We start from the raw sequence: 17363 nt of genomic DNA, 5'->3' as shown, positions 1-17363 counted from the left end.
TTTAAGTCATCAGATACAGAATCAATAGGTAGTGCCTACAAGGACAGATTACTATAAGTGCTTCATAAATAATAGGTCACTGCACAAAGTGAATAGTTTACCTTGTGAGGGAACAAGCTTCCTACCATTGACCGAGAAATAAGGATGACCCAGAATGAGTATTGTGGGAAATGCTGTCACTTAACCCTCTTTTTTACACCCCTGTTGACTCACAACATGTGACACACAAACATCAGTATACTGTATTAAATGAAACATAAATAATTAGGGATAAAATAGACTTAAACTCTTGTATCAAACAATAAATATGTCTATTTTATCCATTAATCATACAGGTAGGACCTAACTGCCTCTAAGAGCTTACAATTTAGAGTTTGAAAAAATATATTAGCTCCAAATTACAAAAAGAAAATGCCACTGTAAAAATTAAAAAATGTTTAATTAAGAATTGAAAATATATCAGGAAATGAATTTTAATCTATGTAATTATTTATAGAGGAAAACATTGAGGCAGTTATTGTGATTGATTCTATACACTACCAAAACTAAATAACACATAGAAAATATTTTTTTAAAAAAAGCCAAATTCAATTTTTATAGATGGAAACTAAAAACTGTGAGATGAAAATGATATTTTATGGAATTAGCAACAGATTAGATATTGAATAAGAAAAGATTACTGAACCCAGAGACATGGCAATAGAAAATATCCACAAAGAAACAGAGCACAGAAGTAAAATTTTTAAAAATGAAAGTAAGCAGTCCATCAGTGAATAGTGATACAAGTGATCCAATAAACATGGAGGAAGGCAAAATGTATTTGAAGAAATATTTCCCCAATTTAATAAAAACTGTAATAAAAGAAAAACAGTGACATTTTACAAAGGCTGAAGTAAGTAAGTGATTACCAGCAGGCCCATACAACAGAAAATGTTAAAGGACATCTTTTAGGCAGGAGAAAAGTGCTACCACGTGGACCCATGAACCTGCATAGAAGAAAAACGGTCACAAAGTGACGGTAACTGCATGTGTAGTCCACTCCAATCCTGAACTTGGAAGAAAGCACTGGAAAGATTCTTTCTTCACAGAAGAGCAGTGTCTTTGATGTTCTGGGCACACTCCAGCCTCTGAACCTTTGTGCTTGCTCTTCCCTCCTTTACTCGAGATTCAGGAATGAATTGCTCCATCTCTTCATACAGGTATCCTTTGCTTCAGCAGTATATTCTTAGAGAGACTTTCCCCATCAAATTAGAATAACACCCCCTATAATCTTCAAGCCTTCATTCTGTTCTGCTTTAAATTACTTACCACTTCAACAAATTGTATGCAAGCTAAAACTCTCCATTCCATTTTTGGACCTGGCTAGTGGTGATTTGTTCACTTTATGAAAGTTCTTCCAGCTGCAGCTTTATCGTTGTATTTTCTACGTGTATGCTATACACCAATAAAAATATTTTTAAACACAAAAGAAAAACACAATGAGACACCATCACATATCTATTGCTCTTGTTCAGTCACTAAGCTGTGTCTGACTCTGCAACCCCATGAACTGCAGCATGCCAGGCTTACCTTTCCTTCACTGTCTCCCTGAGTTTGCCCAGGTTCATGTCCACTGAATTGGTGATGCTATCCAACCATCTCATCCTCTGTCAATCCCTTCTCCTCTTACCCTCAGTCTTTCCCAGCATCAGGTTCTTTTCCAATAAGTCACACATATATTAGAATGAATGAAATATAAACATTGAGTTCACCAAGTATAGGCTTCCTTGGTGGCTCAGACAGTAAAGAATCTGCCTGCAATGCGGGAGACCTGGGTTCAATCCCTGGGTTGGGAAGATCCGCTGGAGAAGGGAATGGCTATCTACTCCAGTATTCTGGCTTGGAGAATCCCATGGACTGTATAGCCCATGGGGTCGCAAAGAGACACAACTGAGTGACTTTCACTTCACCAAGTATAGATATGGATATTAAGCAATCAACATTCTTAGTCATTGTTGAAAGGAATTTTTAATTGTTCAAAATCTTGAGTTTTTAAAAAGACTTTTAAATTGTTTTAAAACTATAAGGCATTTTCTTAAAAATTTTAAATTTACTATAATATAGCTATTTTATACCTAGGCATTTCCCCTAGTAAATTAAAACATATTCACAAAAAGACTCATATACAAATGCTCCCTGTAGTTATGCTCATGAGAGCTAAGAACTAGGAATAAGTCATCAAATGGAGAATATTCATTAAGAATTGAGTGAAAAATAATACACATAATAATATCTACATGGTGAATTCTACTCAATAATAAAAAGAAACAAACTTCTACTGACACAACAATTTGAATAAACCTCAAAATTATTATGCTGAGTGGAAGAGGTAACACAAGATGATGTAAACTATGTGACTCCACTTACATAAAATTATGCAAACCACCAGGCAATTTATAGTAAAAAAAAAAAAAAAAAAAGCAGATTGACAGTTTCAGAGAAAATGGATTGCAAAAAATAAGATGGATTACCAAAGAGTATGGAAAAACTTTTGAGATGATATAAACTATTATGTATCTTGATAGCTCCATGGATATATACATCTTTCAGAACTCACAAACTACCATTTAAATGAATGACTTTACGATACATGAATCAAATCTCATTGAAGTTCATTCAAAATTTAGTTTTCCTTGGTACTCTCTCTTTCAGAGAGTTCTTATCTTCTGCACTTTTCCTTTTCTTCCATGATTTTACCTATTCCTGGCACTAGACAGACACAATAAATTATGCATAGAACTCTTTCATATTTGGCTTCAAAGTATGTACTAGTCCAGGTTAAACTTAAATGTATCTTAGTCAAGTTATTTTTCTCTCAAAACTTCTACTATGCTAAGAAATTCATTTCTGTAGCTTCCAATATGTGACACTGTCTGTATTTAGCTTTCCTACTTTACTGGGGAAATGAAGTAGCAATATGCTAGGAATGGCTATTCATGGCCTGCGTGCAATTACCATTCAGAATCTCACAGATCAGACTGAATTCCATCACCTTAAGCCTTCCTTCTGCCATGTATGAGAAACCCATAAAAATGGTAATTGGAGAAAAGGCAGGGTTTAGTAAATTTTGGAAACAGGGCCTGCTCTCAGGGCATTATTACATAATGAGAGTTTGTTCTTGCAAAATAAGGCTTTTAACTAGAAGCTTCATTTCCTAAACATGGTCAGAAAGCTCAGCTGACACCGCAATGCAATCCTGCAGTTTTCAGTAAGATGAAAGGTGTTGCATAGAGGCAAACAGATTTTTTTCTATCTCATGCAATTCCATAAGTAGCCTAATTAATTTGGTTCTTCCTCTTAATCTATTGGTAGTTTCCTTGTGACTGAAAGAATCTTTAATATGTTGACAAACAAAACAAAACAAAACAAAAACAGTAAAAAATTAGAGGTCTTTTTCATTGAACTGTAGCCTCATTTTCAAAAAAAATTAGTTCATTTATTTTAATTAGAGGCTAATTACTTTACAATATTGTAGTGGTTTGTGCCATACATTGACATGAATCAGCCATGGGTGTACATGTGTCCCCAGTCCTGAAGCCCCTTCCCACCTCCTTCCCCATCCCACCTTCAGGGTTATCCCAGTGCACCATCTCTGAGCACCCTGTCTCATGCATCGAACCTGGACTGGTGATCTGTTTCACATATGGTAATATACATGTTTCAACACTATTCTCTCAAATCATCCCACCCTCGCCTTCTCCACAGAGTCCAAAAGTCTGTTCTTTACATCTGTGTCTCTTTTGCTGTCTCACATATAGGGTCACTGTTACCATCTTTCTAAATTCCATATATATGCATTAATATACTGTATTAGTGTTTTTCTTTCTGACTTACTTCACTCTGTATAATAGGCTCCAGTTTCATCCACCTCATTAGAACTGATTCAAATGCAAAGACCAAGTCACAAAGAGACTGTGTGAAGGACAGGGAAAGCAAGTTTGGAGCAGTCAGATGCGGATTTGAATCCTAGATCCACCAGTTTGCAGGGTGACTAGGAGTGAGTCACAGTCTATTAGAGCTTCATGCATTTTCCTCAGTAAAGTGCTGACAGGCAGCACACCATTGTAGTCATAAGGATAAGTATAATGTGCACAAAGTGCTCGATACAGCTTTTGTTTTTCAAGATGTAGTCTATATTATGCAGGACATAGTCTATACACATCAATTATATCTTATATGGGAGAAACAGACATAGAGAACAGACTTTTGGACACGGGGAGACGAGAGGACAGGGTGAGATCTATGGAGAGAGTAACATGGAAACTTACTACCTTATGTAAAATAGATAGCCGATGGAAATTTGCTGTATGTCTCAGGGAACTCAAACCGGGGTTCTGTATCAACCTAGAGGGGTGGGATGGGGTGGGAGATGGGGGGAAGATTCAAGATGGAGGAGCATATGTATACCTATGGCTGATTCATGTTGAGGTTTGACAGAAAACAAGATTTTGTAAAGTAATTATCCTTCAATTAAAAATAAATTAATTAAAATTATATTTTATGTTAATTGTATCATAAAGAACAAATTTCAAATTAAGAGTTAAACATATTAGATATCAATACATATATGGAATCTACAAAATGGTATGGTGAACCTATCTGCAGGGCAGGGATAGAGATGTAGATGTAGAGAATGGGCTTGTGGACACAAGGGAAGAAGGGACGGGTGGGAAGAACTGAGAGAACAGCATTGACATATATATACATGGTCATGTGTAAAATACATAGCTAGTGGGATGCTGCTCTATAGCATAGAGAGCTTAGCTCTGTGATGATCTGGAGGGGTGGGATGGGGTGAGGTGGGAGGGAGGGGATATAAGTATACAGAGAGCTGATTCACTTTATTGTACAGCAGACACTAACATTGTAAAGCAATTGTACTCCAATAAAAAAAAAAACAAACAGGTTTATTATGTTCCCACATAAGGAAAAAGTATCATACTGAAAAGATCAGGAGATAACTGACTGTTTTGAAAGAAAAGACTTAGTACCCCTATGAATAGTGCCAAATGCTGTGTGTGAGGAAAGCCAAATAGCTGCCAGGGAGAATGGTAAAGCACGACATTTTTAAGATAAACATAAATGCAACCCAACCTCAAAAATTCAAATACCTTAGATTTACTTAAAGCAATTGTCAATTGACAGAAACTAATGATTACAATAACCCTTAAAATTAATGAGTGTTACCCAGAGTTCATTCTCTGATTCAGCACGAACTTTGCAGAACCTTCTTTTGTACTACGGTGAGAGGTAAACCTTTGCTTACTTACAGTCTTACATCTCAGAAGTGATGGCTAGGACATCACTTTGGCAGCAGATTGAATTCCTTTGAACCTAATTTAGCACATGGGGAAATCTTATACCGGTTATATACTTGTTTTATACTGGTGTGATAATCCTTCATTTTTTATCAAAAAAAAAAACCAATATATCTTCTTATATAATTTCAGAGTGTCTCCTGCAGTTAGGCCAATTTTTCTGTTGTATTTAGAGGGATATTATAGGTAAAACTTCCAAAGCAGCATAAAATATTCAAAAGCATTCACAATCTGTGAACTCAGATAGATGATGACTTGATTCCCAACCCTAACATGTACTTAGTGTATGATCACTTAAGTGTATCTACCTTGTTTCTTTACCTGTTAGGTACTTACCTCAAAGGGCTATTGCAGAATTAAGATAATATTTGGGAACTGTCTATATATTTAGCAGGCACTCAACAATAATAGCTCTCCTTTTAGGACATCAAGGGGAAAATAAACCAGTTACCTTCTAAATGCTTCCTTTTCCCAATACTGTTTTGCTGATACTATATTAATATATTTATGCCCACTAATTTGTTATAAATATTGATTACTGTTGACAAGATAAATAAATCCCCTAGAGCTCTGAGAAATATCCACAGAAAAGAATAGTAACTACTGGTCCTCATGTTTCTAAGGACACAAAACTCACAAAGTTGTCGACAGGTAATTTAGCGCCCAGTGCGGTAATCCAGACTTGTCACCTTCAGCACTTCTTTCACGGGATGGATTGTGCTTTGCAGAATCAGCAAAATTTCTTGGCAAACTACTAGGGTTACATTACTCCTTCAACTCTCAAGCCGCTCTAAATGTTTTACGAAGCAAAGTCTTGAGGCTTTAATAGAACAGTGAATGCACTCTCTCAGCAAGACACAACAGAAATCTTAGAAAGATAATGCTAGAAATAGACAGTGACTTCTGAAGTGTGTTCCTTTTCAGAAATTCAGCCACAGAAAAGGAAATAAAAACTCTTCTCCTTCCACCTCATCCTTTCTTCCTTCCTTCCTTCAACCAATATTTTTAAAGAATATATGTACTTAGCACTCTTCTGGACACTGAGGATGTAGAAATACAACAGATGGAAACTGATGTACCATAGGGGAGTCTGTGCATGCTCAGTTGCTCAGTCCTGTCCAACTCTTTGCGACCCCATGGACTGTAGCCCACCATGCTCCTCTGTCCATGGAATTTTTCCAGGAAATAATATTGGAGTGGATTGCCATTTCCTCCTCCAGGGGAAATTCCTGACCAAGGATAGAACCTGTGTCTCCTGAGTTTCCTGCATTGGCAGGCAGATTCTTTACCACTGAGCTACCTGGGAGAACCACTTCTATTATAGGGGAATCAGATTGTAAATAAACAAACAACGAACTATTATTTCACACGGTGACAAGTGCAGTGGAAAAAAAATAAAGTAAGGCCAAGAGGATAGGAACTCCTGAACAGGAGTGGCTTGACATAATCTATGTTTTAATAATAATAAATATATATTATGGGACCAAATTATGAAATTTCTAAAATCACTTTAGGGTGTAATTTCCAAGTGCATTTTACCTTTTCTATAAGATCTGCTTTTTTTCATAAGAGAAGAAATAAAACTAATACTGAACTCTTACTATGTGGCTGGCAGTTTACAAATTTGACTACCTTCAATCTTCACAAACTCTATGAGAAAGGAATTATTATTTCTATTTGAAAGACAAGGAAGCAACCCTCAACTAACTAAAAGCTTTATCCAAAGATACCTTGATAGCAAAAATAGAGCTAAGCTTCCAATTCAAATTCCTCTGTAATTTTTCCCACCATGTCATTAAAATCTTTTCCACTTGGCTGTGCAAAGGGTGATGAAACTAGCTATGAAGAGTAAAAATTAATAAAGCACTTGTATTAAAGTGAGAGTGTTATTATGTGTAAAATAGATAACTAGCAGGAAGCTGCTATGTAACACAGGAAGCCCAGCCTAGCACTCTGTGATGACCTAGAGGGGTGGGATGGGTGGGGTGAGGCTCAGGAGAGAGGGGAGATTATATATATATATATATATATATATATATATATATATAATTATGACTGATTCATGTTAATGTATTGCGGAGACCACCACAACATTGTAAAGCAGTTATCCTTTAATAAAAAATAAATAAAATAAAAATAAATAGAAAGTATTGGTATTGAGCAGGAGTTAACATGCAACGCTTTCTTTTCCTTATTCCTTTTAGTTCAGGCTTGCTGAAAGATTAGACTTTGTCTATTACAGAACTCTGTTATTATGAAACCAGATTCAGACAGGTTTCCATCTACTATTTACAGACAATTTACTTTATATATTCAAGATTTGCTCCACAGAGAATTTCTCCCAGTTCTTCCCTTTTCCCACAGGACTCTTAATTGCTCTGGCACCTCCATGTGGTGCTTCCCCAGCCATGACTCAAAGACTTTAAATGACTGTATTTATTTTAAGAAAAACTTCAGTGCCTATAAAAACAGCATGTTCTCCTGTCGCACATCTGTTCTCTCTCTGAGTTTTATGTCACCTCTTTGCCAGAGGTTTTACCTGCTACTTTAAGGGAGCTTGGTGTGTTCTGATTCCACTAGATTCTCATTCATACTGAGTATAATTAGCTGAATATGTGGGGCATACTGATATAATTGCATGATCTTTGCCAGTTACTAGACTCTTGTGATTCTGAAGGTCTTCATCTGTGAAAAGAAAACAGTGGTGTCTTCTTTGAAAGGTTTTCATATCTGTTTACTCTGCAAAAGCTTTTCCTTCCCTTTGGGTTAGCAGTGCCTTTTCCTGGCATTTTCTTTTAATTACACTTTGGATTCAGTTCAGTTCAGTCACTCAGTCATGTCTGACTCTTTGCGACCCCATGGACCGCAGCACACCAGGCCTCCCTGTGCATCACCAACTCCCAGAGTTTACTCACACTCATGTCCATTGAGTCAGTGATGTCATCGAACTATCTCATCCTCTGTCGTCCCCTTCTCCTCCCACCCTCAATCTTTCCCAGTACCAGGGTCTTTTCAAATGAGTCAGTTCTTCACATCAGGTGGCCAAAGTATTGGAGTTTCAGATTCATCATCAGTCCTTCCAATGAATATTCAGGATTGATTTCCTTTAGGATGGACATTTTGGATTAGTGACACATTATTATTTTTTCTCCATTTATATCTGTACCCAAATCTGTGTACCGTATTACTTTCTTATATTTTCTTTGTTCAGGACTCTTAATGACTTAGGGCATTAAACATGGAGAAGACAGCTGAATAGTTTTTGGTTTGGTATGTGTATTTGCATAACGTTTGACTCCATCTTGCCTTAAATGTGTTTTTCTAGTCAAATATCTTGGCAGAGCTTTGGTTCAACTTAATGACTGTGTCACCACAATAATATGTTCCATTTGCAGTAAATAATAGCCAAAATAATATGAATTCTAAAGCACGGATGTATTGGGTCAGGTTTAGTCCGCTGTAGAGTCAAATAAGCCCCTAAAGTATGCTAAAGATTAGCCAGTTTTTCTCCATCTTGTAATTTTGCCATCTGATGCCTGTTGCCTCCAAAGTTATGATAACAGGGAGAAAAAGACATAGGAGTTTCTTAAAAACACCTACCATGATATGTTCATTCTGGTAACAATTCACTGACCAGGAGTCATAATATGGCTCCAATTTAATTGCAAGAAAATTCAGTGAGTACCACATTTCTACTTCTCCTCAATAATGCATATCATTTCCCCTATATGCTATCTGGATTCTACTGCTTCAAAGAAGACAAATCTCAGCCTAGCAGTTCTGTGTCTTATGGAATTTTATAGCAAACAATAAAATCCTAACAAACAAATTCATGACCGGAACACAGAATATTGGCAAAAGTTAGCCTATTTTAGACTAATAAGAGTACAAAAATATAAATGAGCTTATGTTTAATGACAAGAAACATATTATCCTTCTTACTAATAAGTATGCAGAAAAGTAACAATGATTTTTGTAATGGTGCACTATGGCGTTTGCTTTCTTTAGTAAATAACAACTCTCAGCTAATTCATTAACCTCCATTAACTCTCAGCTACAGTGCAGTGATAGTATTCTTCAAGATGAGAGTTTTAGTTACCAGAGTAACAACAGTGCTTGCAAAATCCATACAGGCACTTAACAGTTTTAAAATTAGACAATCTCTTAAATCCACAGAAACGAATTTCTGAAATCTCAGAACTGTGGAGCTTCAATTTATGAACAATAACATCTAGACACCAAATCAGGCTTTCCTTTGCTTCTTTTTTATCTTTAAAATAGACACAATTCACTGATTACCTCTAAACATTTAGAATCTTCTAAAATAAAACAGATTTAACAAGGATTGTCACAAAGTAATTGAACAATATTTGAATGGGAAAGAAAAGATAAAAGAGAAAACTGGCAAATATCTTTTAATGTAGAGTCAATAATTTAGAATTTTAATGTAGAGTGAATTCACTATAGAGATGTTTTTTCACTGGCATTACACACCAAAGAGGTCACAGTGAAAGTGAGAGATAGAGCAATTTCTGTAAAATTGCAGAAAACAGCCCAGATGATATGCACGTCTATGAAAATATATTTCATACAGTATGAATAAGCAAGCATTATTCATCTACTAAGGCCCAACAGATTATGACTGAATATTTTCAGTGTTTTAACTAATGGTTTATATTTTTCTCATATTATTTTAAAATTGCAGTTGAATTTTTTCTGGAAGCTAAAAAATTATATGTTTACAACAGAAAATTGGGAAATAAAAGCAGGAAAATAAAAACTCCAAGTAAAGTTTCAACAGCGTACAATGTTTTGATTTACTTACTTTTGACTTTATTCCAAAGGATCTATTAATTATATCAAAATTTAAGTCATACTATATATGTCTGATATATGATACACAGTTTTCAAAGCATAAATTTTAGTGGTTATTTGACATGCACCAACATAAATTCATATGTAGTGGTATTTAATAGGTCCTATTTTGGATGTTTGAGCTATATCTAAAAATTTTACTATATAATGAACTGTACTGAACATATAAACACATAAGCCTGTACTCATATATCTCATTTATTTCTTGGGCTTATATTGCTTCAAAAGGCAGTATTTTTGACTCTTAATAAGTATTGCCAAGCAGCAGTGACATTCTATAAAACAACCAAAATGAAGGTATCATTCTTTAAAATTAATGAAATGTACTCATAGAATTTTGTTTATTGGCATTGAGAAATGAATGCTTTAATTTATAAAGAAAGTGTTACGGAGAAAGAATCTCACTGCATGGAGGAATGTAAGCTGTTTCTTAAATAAAAAGGCATTCCAAGATACAGCATGAAATAAGTGGACCAGGGAATGTGAAAACTGACGAGTAGCAAATTGCTTTAGGATGGTAATGTATTCTCTCCAGAAGACAACTGTGAATAACTTCGATGGTAAGGTGAGGAAAAACCTCTGATTTATAGGATATGGAGACCTATCAGCATTTTAAGGAAGGTGATAAGTGAAGATTGTTTTGAGGAACAAGAAAAGATATTGCAGAAGTGTTTAGACTTCTTAACATAACAGAAATATACAGTTTAAGAAGCATTTTAAAGAAAATTTATTCTTTTCCTTAGAATTAGTTAATGAAGCCACCCAATCAGTACTGGCTGAGAAACGAGCAGAGCATTAGGAACATAAAGTAGTATACCAAAACTATAAATGGGCTCAACTTATTCATTCCAATTTCATACATCTTGCCATTTTTTAGCCAGGTGCTGTGTGAGGCACTAACAAAGATGATTCCCATGTTGTGAGAACTCAGAGTAAAGAGAGAAGAATAAGCAATTATTTACAAAGATTACAGTATAAAATAACAGATTTTATACTGTAATTGTAATTACAGTATAATTGTAATTGTAATAATAATGGGATATGACAGCATAAAATAACAGATAAATAATATGATACCATAATGGAGATCTCAGATGGAACAAATCAGAGGACGTGACAAACTATGAGGTGACATCAAGCTTCGTGAAGAGAGTCAATGCAGGTGACATTACACGATTAACCTGAAAGGTATCAAGGAGTCCATCAAGAGGAAAGTTTTGCAGCAGGCATTCTGGGCTGCAAGGCAGGCACATTCAGAGTCATGGAGGGGTAGAAGTGCACGTGCATCCAGGGAAGGACCATTATTTCAGTAGGACTGTTCTGGATTCACACAAACTCAGATGGAAAGTTCTACAAGATTCAGACGGAAAATTCTACCAGATTTTTGAAAACAAAGAGTTTACATTTTAACACATTGTGTCAGAAAGTCAATAAAAATGTTAAGCAGGAATTAATGAGACACACTGTGGCCTTGTCCTGTCCTATGTGTCACATAGGCACTTCATATATACTCATAGGTAAGTAGCTTATCTGAGCTCTGACCCTAGAATTACTTTGTAAAGTCAGTCTCCTTGATTTTCTGCCTAAATATATTTATCTCCTGAATTTTGAGAGAAATATTTTAAGTGACAACATAGAAGTACTACCTTCTAAGTAGCTTGGGTTAGATGCTCCCCACCCCTTACTCTATAGTCGATGATTATGGCATAAAATATAATAAAAGTCTATTGAACTATAAAAAGAATAATGCTTGTGTTCAGTTCAGTTCAGTCACTCAGTCGTGTCCGACTCTTTGCGACCCCATGAATCGCAGCACGCCAGGCCTCCCTGTCCATCACCAACTCCCGGAGTTCACTCAGACTCACGTCCATCGAGTCAGTGATGCCATCCAGCCATATCGTCCTCTGTCGTCCCCTTTTCCTCCTGCTCCCAATCCCTCCCAGCATCAAAGTCTTTTCCAACAAGTCAACTCTTCGCATGAGGTGGCCAAAATATTGGAGTTTCAGCATTGGAGTTCAGTATTGGAATTCCTTCCAAAGAACACCCAGGACTGATCTCCTTTAGAATGGACTGGTTGGACCTCCTTGCAGTCCAAGGGACTCTCAAAAGTCTTCTCCAACACCACAGTTCAAAAGCATCAATTCTTCGGCGATCAGCTTTCTTCACAGTCCAACTCTCGCATCCATACATGACCACTGGAAAAACCATAGCCTTGACTAAATGGACTTTTGTTGGCAAAGTAATGTCTCTGCTTTTGAATATGCTATCTAGGTTGGTCATAACTATGTGTGTTTAAACACATATATATAAAACATACTGTGAAACTTACTTTTTTCTTCTAAGATATAACATATCTTGAAATATCAACATGTATATAAGTGAATAATATATATAATATATACACATATAATTATATTAGATACATTCTACCTTAGGTGAAAAAAAATAATCATTTGTATAATATTGCTCATTGTATAAAAAATAGGAAAGTCAATAAAAATATGTCTTATATCACTTCTCATTGCATCCAGTATTTTGCATTTCTGAAAGAATATACCAGGAATTACTAATATTAGTTACCACTGAGGAGTGGCAGTAAATAATCAGAATTTAAGATTCAGGAAATATTACAACTGACATTTTACTTGTCTATACTTCATTTTATATTTTGATCAGATAAATATATTTACAGTTAAAAATTGTTTTACTTCATTATTATTATTACTCAGTGTTTAGATTGGAAGTATGTGAATGGAATGCCTCAAGTTCAAAATTCAAGATGTGCTTGAGAAGAAAGTGTATGGCAATATTTCAGTAACAGGATTTTACATATGTCTATTAACCAAACTTGTGAATCATGTTCTCCATATTTGCTATTTTGTTGTCATTCGGTCACTTGATCGTGTCCTGCTCTTTGCGACCCCATTGACTGCATCACACCAGGCTTCCCTGTCCTTCACCATCTCCCAGAGCTTGCTCAAACTCACGTCCATTGAGTCGGTGATTCCATCCAACCATCTCCTCCTTTGTTATCTCCTTCTCCTCCTGCCTTCAATCTTTCACAGCATCAGGGTCTTTTCAAATAAGTCGGCTCTTCGCATCAGGTAGCCAAAATATTGAAGCTTCAGTTTCAGCATCAGTTCTTCCAATGAATATTCAGGATTGATTTCCTTTAGAATTGACTGCTTTGATCTCCTTGTAGTCCAAGGGACTTTCAAGAGTCTTTTCCAACACCACAGTTCAATCAGCATCAATTCTTTGGTGCTCAGCCTTCTTTATGGTTCAACTCTCACATTCATACATGACTACTTGAAAAATCATAGCATTGACTAGACAGATCTTTGTCAGCAAAGTGATGGCTCTGCTTTTTAAAATGCTGTCTAGGTTGGTCATAGCTTTTCTTCCAAGGAGCAAGCAGCTTTAAATTTCATGGCTTCAGTCACCATCTGCAGTGATTTTGGAGCCCAAGAAAATAGTCTGTCACTGTTTCCATTGTTCCCCATCTAATTGCCATGAAGTGATGGGACTGGATGCCATGATCTTCATTCTTTGTTGAGTTTTAAAGCCAACTTTTTCACTCTCCTCTTTCACTTTCAGCAAGAGGTTCTTTAGTTCCTCTTGGTTTTCTGCCATAAAGATGGTGTCATCTACATATATGAGATTATTGATACTTCTCCTTGTAACCTTGATTCCAGCTTGTGCTTCATCCAGCCTGACATTTCTCATGATATACTCTGCATATAAGCTAAATAAGCAAGGTGATAATATATAGTCTTGATGTATCCCTTTCCCAGTTTTGAACCAGTCTGTTGTTTCATGTCCAGTTCTAACTGTTGCTTCTTGACCTGTATACAGGTTTCTCAGGAGGCAGGTAAGTTGGTCTGGTATTCCCATTTCTTGAAGAATTTTCCACAGTTTGTTGTGATCCACACAGTCAAAGTTATACTTCTATTCAATTTTTTAGGCTCTGTAATCTATTAGTTCGTGAATGATATGTTAAAATATCACCATATGGTGGCTAATTTATCATTTCTATTAATTCTGCCAACTTTTGTTATTAAGACTATATTGTTGGGCACTGCATATACAGGATAAATATATATACTGGACCCTTTTTCAAGAAATTGCTGAATAATCCTTTTTTCTCCTGTCATTTTAATTTTAAAACTCATACGTGATTTAACAATGTCAAGTTTTTCTGTGGACATGAAGCAGTTGGAATTCTCATAAATCACTGATGGGAATGTAAATTTTACAGCCACCCTGGGACACTACAAATTTGAATATATCGGGTACATTGAATATATGTGTTTTTCATATCAGGAAATTCTACTCCCAGATGTATACTCAACATGGACATGTTCACTAAAGCAATGTAAAGAAGAATATTCATGTTGGCATTTTTATAATATCTACAAATTAAAAACATCCCAAATATCCATCGACAGTAAGGTATACGAACTGTAGTAAATTTATACAATCAATATGATAGAGTGATAAAAATGAACTCAGCCACATGAATGAATCCTGTGTACTTCATGTCAAGTGAAAGAAGTAAACCCTAAAAACTACTTACAAGGAATACTTAATCACACTGAAGTAGAACATTCCTCAGCTTTAGGAATAAAGGAGGAGCAGTGTTGGAGAGATTGTATGAATAGTGGTTTTAAGAGTTGGCAATTACTTTTCCTTTGACCTTGCTGATAGTTATATAGGTTTTGTTTTTCGGTAATTTATTTACTAGTACTTATGTTTTTATGTACTTTCTTATATGGTTGTAACACTCAGTAGTAAAAAAAACAAAGATTTTTGAGAAATAGAAACAGATGAATCCTTCCCAAACCATAAAATACATTTAACTCATTTGCTAAACCAACATGCTTAATAAAAAAAAAAAAGAGAGAGAGAGAGAATATTTCCTATTAAATTAGAAAAACAGGAAAAGTAGACCCTAACATTATTTTATAACCTTACCAATGATGTTACACAATGCATTCAGGCAGGAAAATAAAACTGGACATTAAAAACAAATGTAGAGGGACTTCCCTGATGGTTCAGTGGTTAAGACTTCCCTGGTCAGGGACCTAAGATCCTACATGCCTCAAAGCCAAAGAACCAGAACATAAACAACAGAGGCAATGTTATAACCAATTCAATTTAGACTAAAAAAAAGGTCCACATTAAAAAAAAAAATTTAATGTGGAAATGAAGAGTTAAATTTTCTATTTTCGTAGACTATAATCGTATATGTGTGACATTTAAGAGGAAAACCTAAAAATTCAACAAACTAGTCACTAGGTATCAAATTGACAGACATCAATAGCTTTCATATATAACATTTAGATGGCAAAATCAAAGAGAAGCTGCCATTTATCATAACAACAGAAACAAAAATCAAATTTCTAGAAATGTAGTAAATAAGTAAATATATATATGTAAAATGTTTTTTTATTTTAAAAGCACTATCAAAAGGCACACAATACTTTTTAAACAAATATAATAAATATAATATTCTTGGATAAGAAGATTTACCATTGTAAAATTTTCAGTTTACCTTTTTATTTTATGCTTAATGAGATCCCAATAAAATACTATTTTTGTTCTTTCAAGTCTATAGTTCATAAGGGAAAAGAGACTAATAAGAAAAACTTGGGAAAATCTCAAGTAGAAGAGAAATAAGGAAGAGACTGCTAATTATACATATATATACTTATATATATATATATATATATATATATATGCTTTAAAAATTAAAACACAGTGTGCAGAGTTATTAGTAAACTGAAAAGCCAACATAAGAAAACAGAAATTCCAAAAATAGATTAGAATGGAATCTGTACAGTTATTTATTTTATAAAAGCAGCAACTCAAGTCAGGCAGGAAAATGTAGTAATTATCTAACAGTTTTGAGAAAAGTGGAATAGCCATTTTTGAAACTAATTTTGATGTATGCTTCACATTGCATAGAAGGATAAATTCTAAATAGACTAAAGATTTAAATGTAGAAACAATAAATCTTTTAAAATACTTGAATAAAACCTGAAGAGATTCTTTGAAAATTTCAGGGAAGTCTTTCTATGTCTCAAAATCCAGGAAACATTATAATAAATTAATAAATGTACTGAGAGCATGATTTTTTAAAACAATTAAAAAATAGATATGCTACCAATATCATATTTTAAGCCCATCAGAAAACACATCTAGAAAGGGGACTAGACAAGTTAAAATTCAACCTGTTAGGAAAGTGTCAATAATCAACCACTTTCTTACTATTTATCAATTCTGAGCATGGACCCAGGATGAGGCATGACCTCGTTAGAGGAACTCTACTAGGGAAAAGAGAGATAGAAGGATTTGTGATGGTCGAGAAAGCTGGCACGACAGGTTGTTAAGGAGAGGAGCCCTTTCCTTGTGAGAAATTTGCTGAGATTTGTAACCGAGCACAAAGCTGGAGAGCTGAAGCATGTAGAAGGGCAGAGTGTAGTCTTGTGAACTTGTGGGGCTTCCCAGGTTGCGCTAGAGGTAAAGAACCTGCCTGCCAATGCACGAGACATAAGAGATGCTGGTTTGACCCCTGGGTCAGGAAGATTCCCCGGAGAAGGAAATGGCTACCCACTCCAGTATTCTTGCCTGGAGAATTCCATGGACAGAGGAGTTTGGCAGACTACAGTACTTTGTGGTCTTAAAGAGTGAGACATGACAGAATGACTAACACTTTCACTTTTTTGATAGCACCTATTTACAAAGAATCCAAAGGACACAGTACAATACATATTAAAACTATCAGTATGCTTTTTTTTTTTTTTTTTTGGAGCCTCATATAAAAGAGACCAAGAATGCTGAGCTAATTTTAATGCATTTGGAAAAAATGTCAAATGAACAAATATGATATATATTTTTAAAAGACAGTTTAGCTGCTCTAAGATGAAATATATAACATATTTGCTGTTTTGAATTATCAAGGCCATCGCTGTCCTCTCTGGCTTAGAAAACTGAAAACTTTCTGCAAGAGATATGAGGACCAGACTTTCAGAAATGAGTTGTTGAAGGTGAGCGAGGTAGTAAGCAGTCTACTCACATCATATCTGTCAGAACTCAATTCCCACTACAATATAATCGAATAGCTCTAAC

This window comes from Bos indicus, chromosome 2, assembly GCF_029378745.1.
Source record: "Bos indicus isolate NIAB-ARS_2022 breed Sahiwal x Tharparkar chromosome 2, NIAB-ARS_B.indTharparkar_mat_pri_1.0, whole genome shotgun sequence".
Taxonomy (NCBI): domain Eukaryota; kingdom Metazoa; phylum Chordata; class Mammalia; order Artiodactyla; family Bovidae; genus Bos; species Bos indicus.
This window is presented reverse-complemented; position numbering follows the sequence as displayed.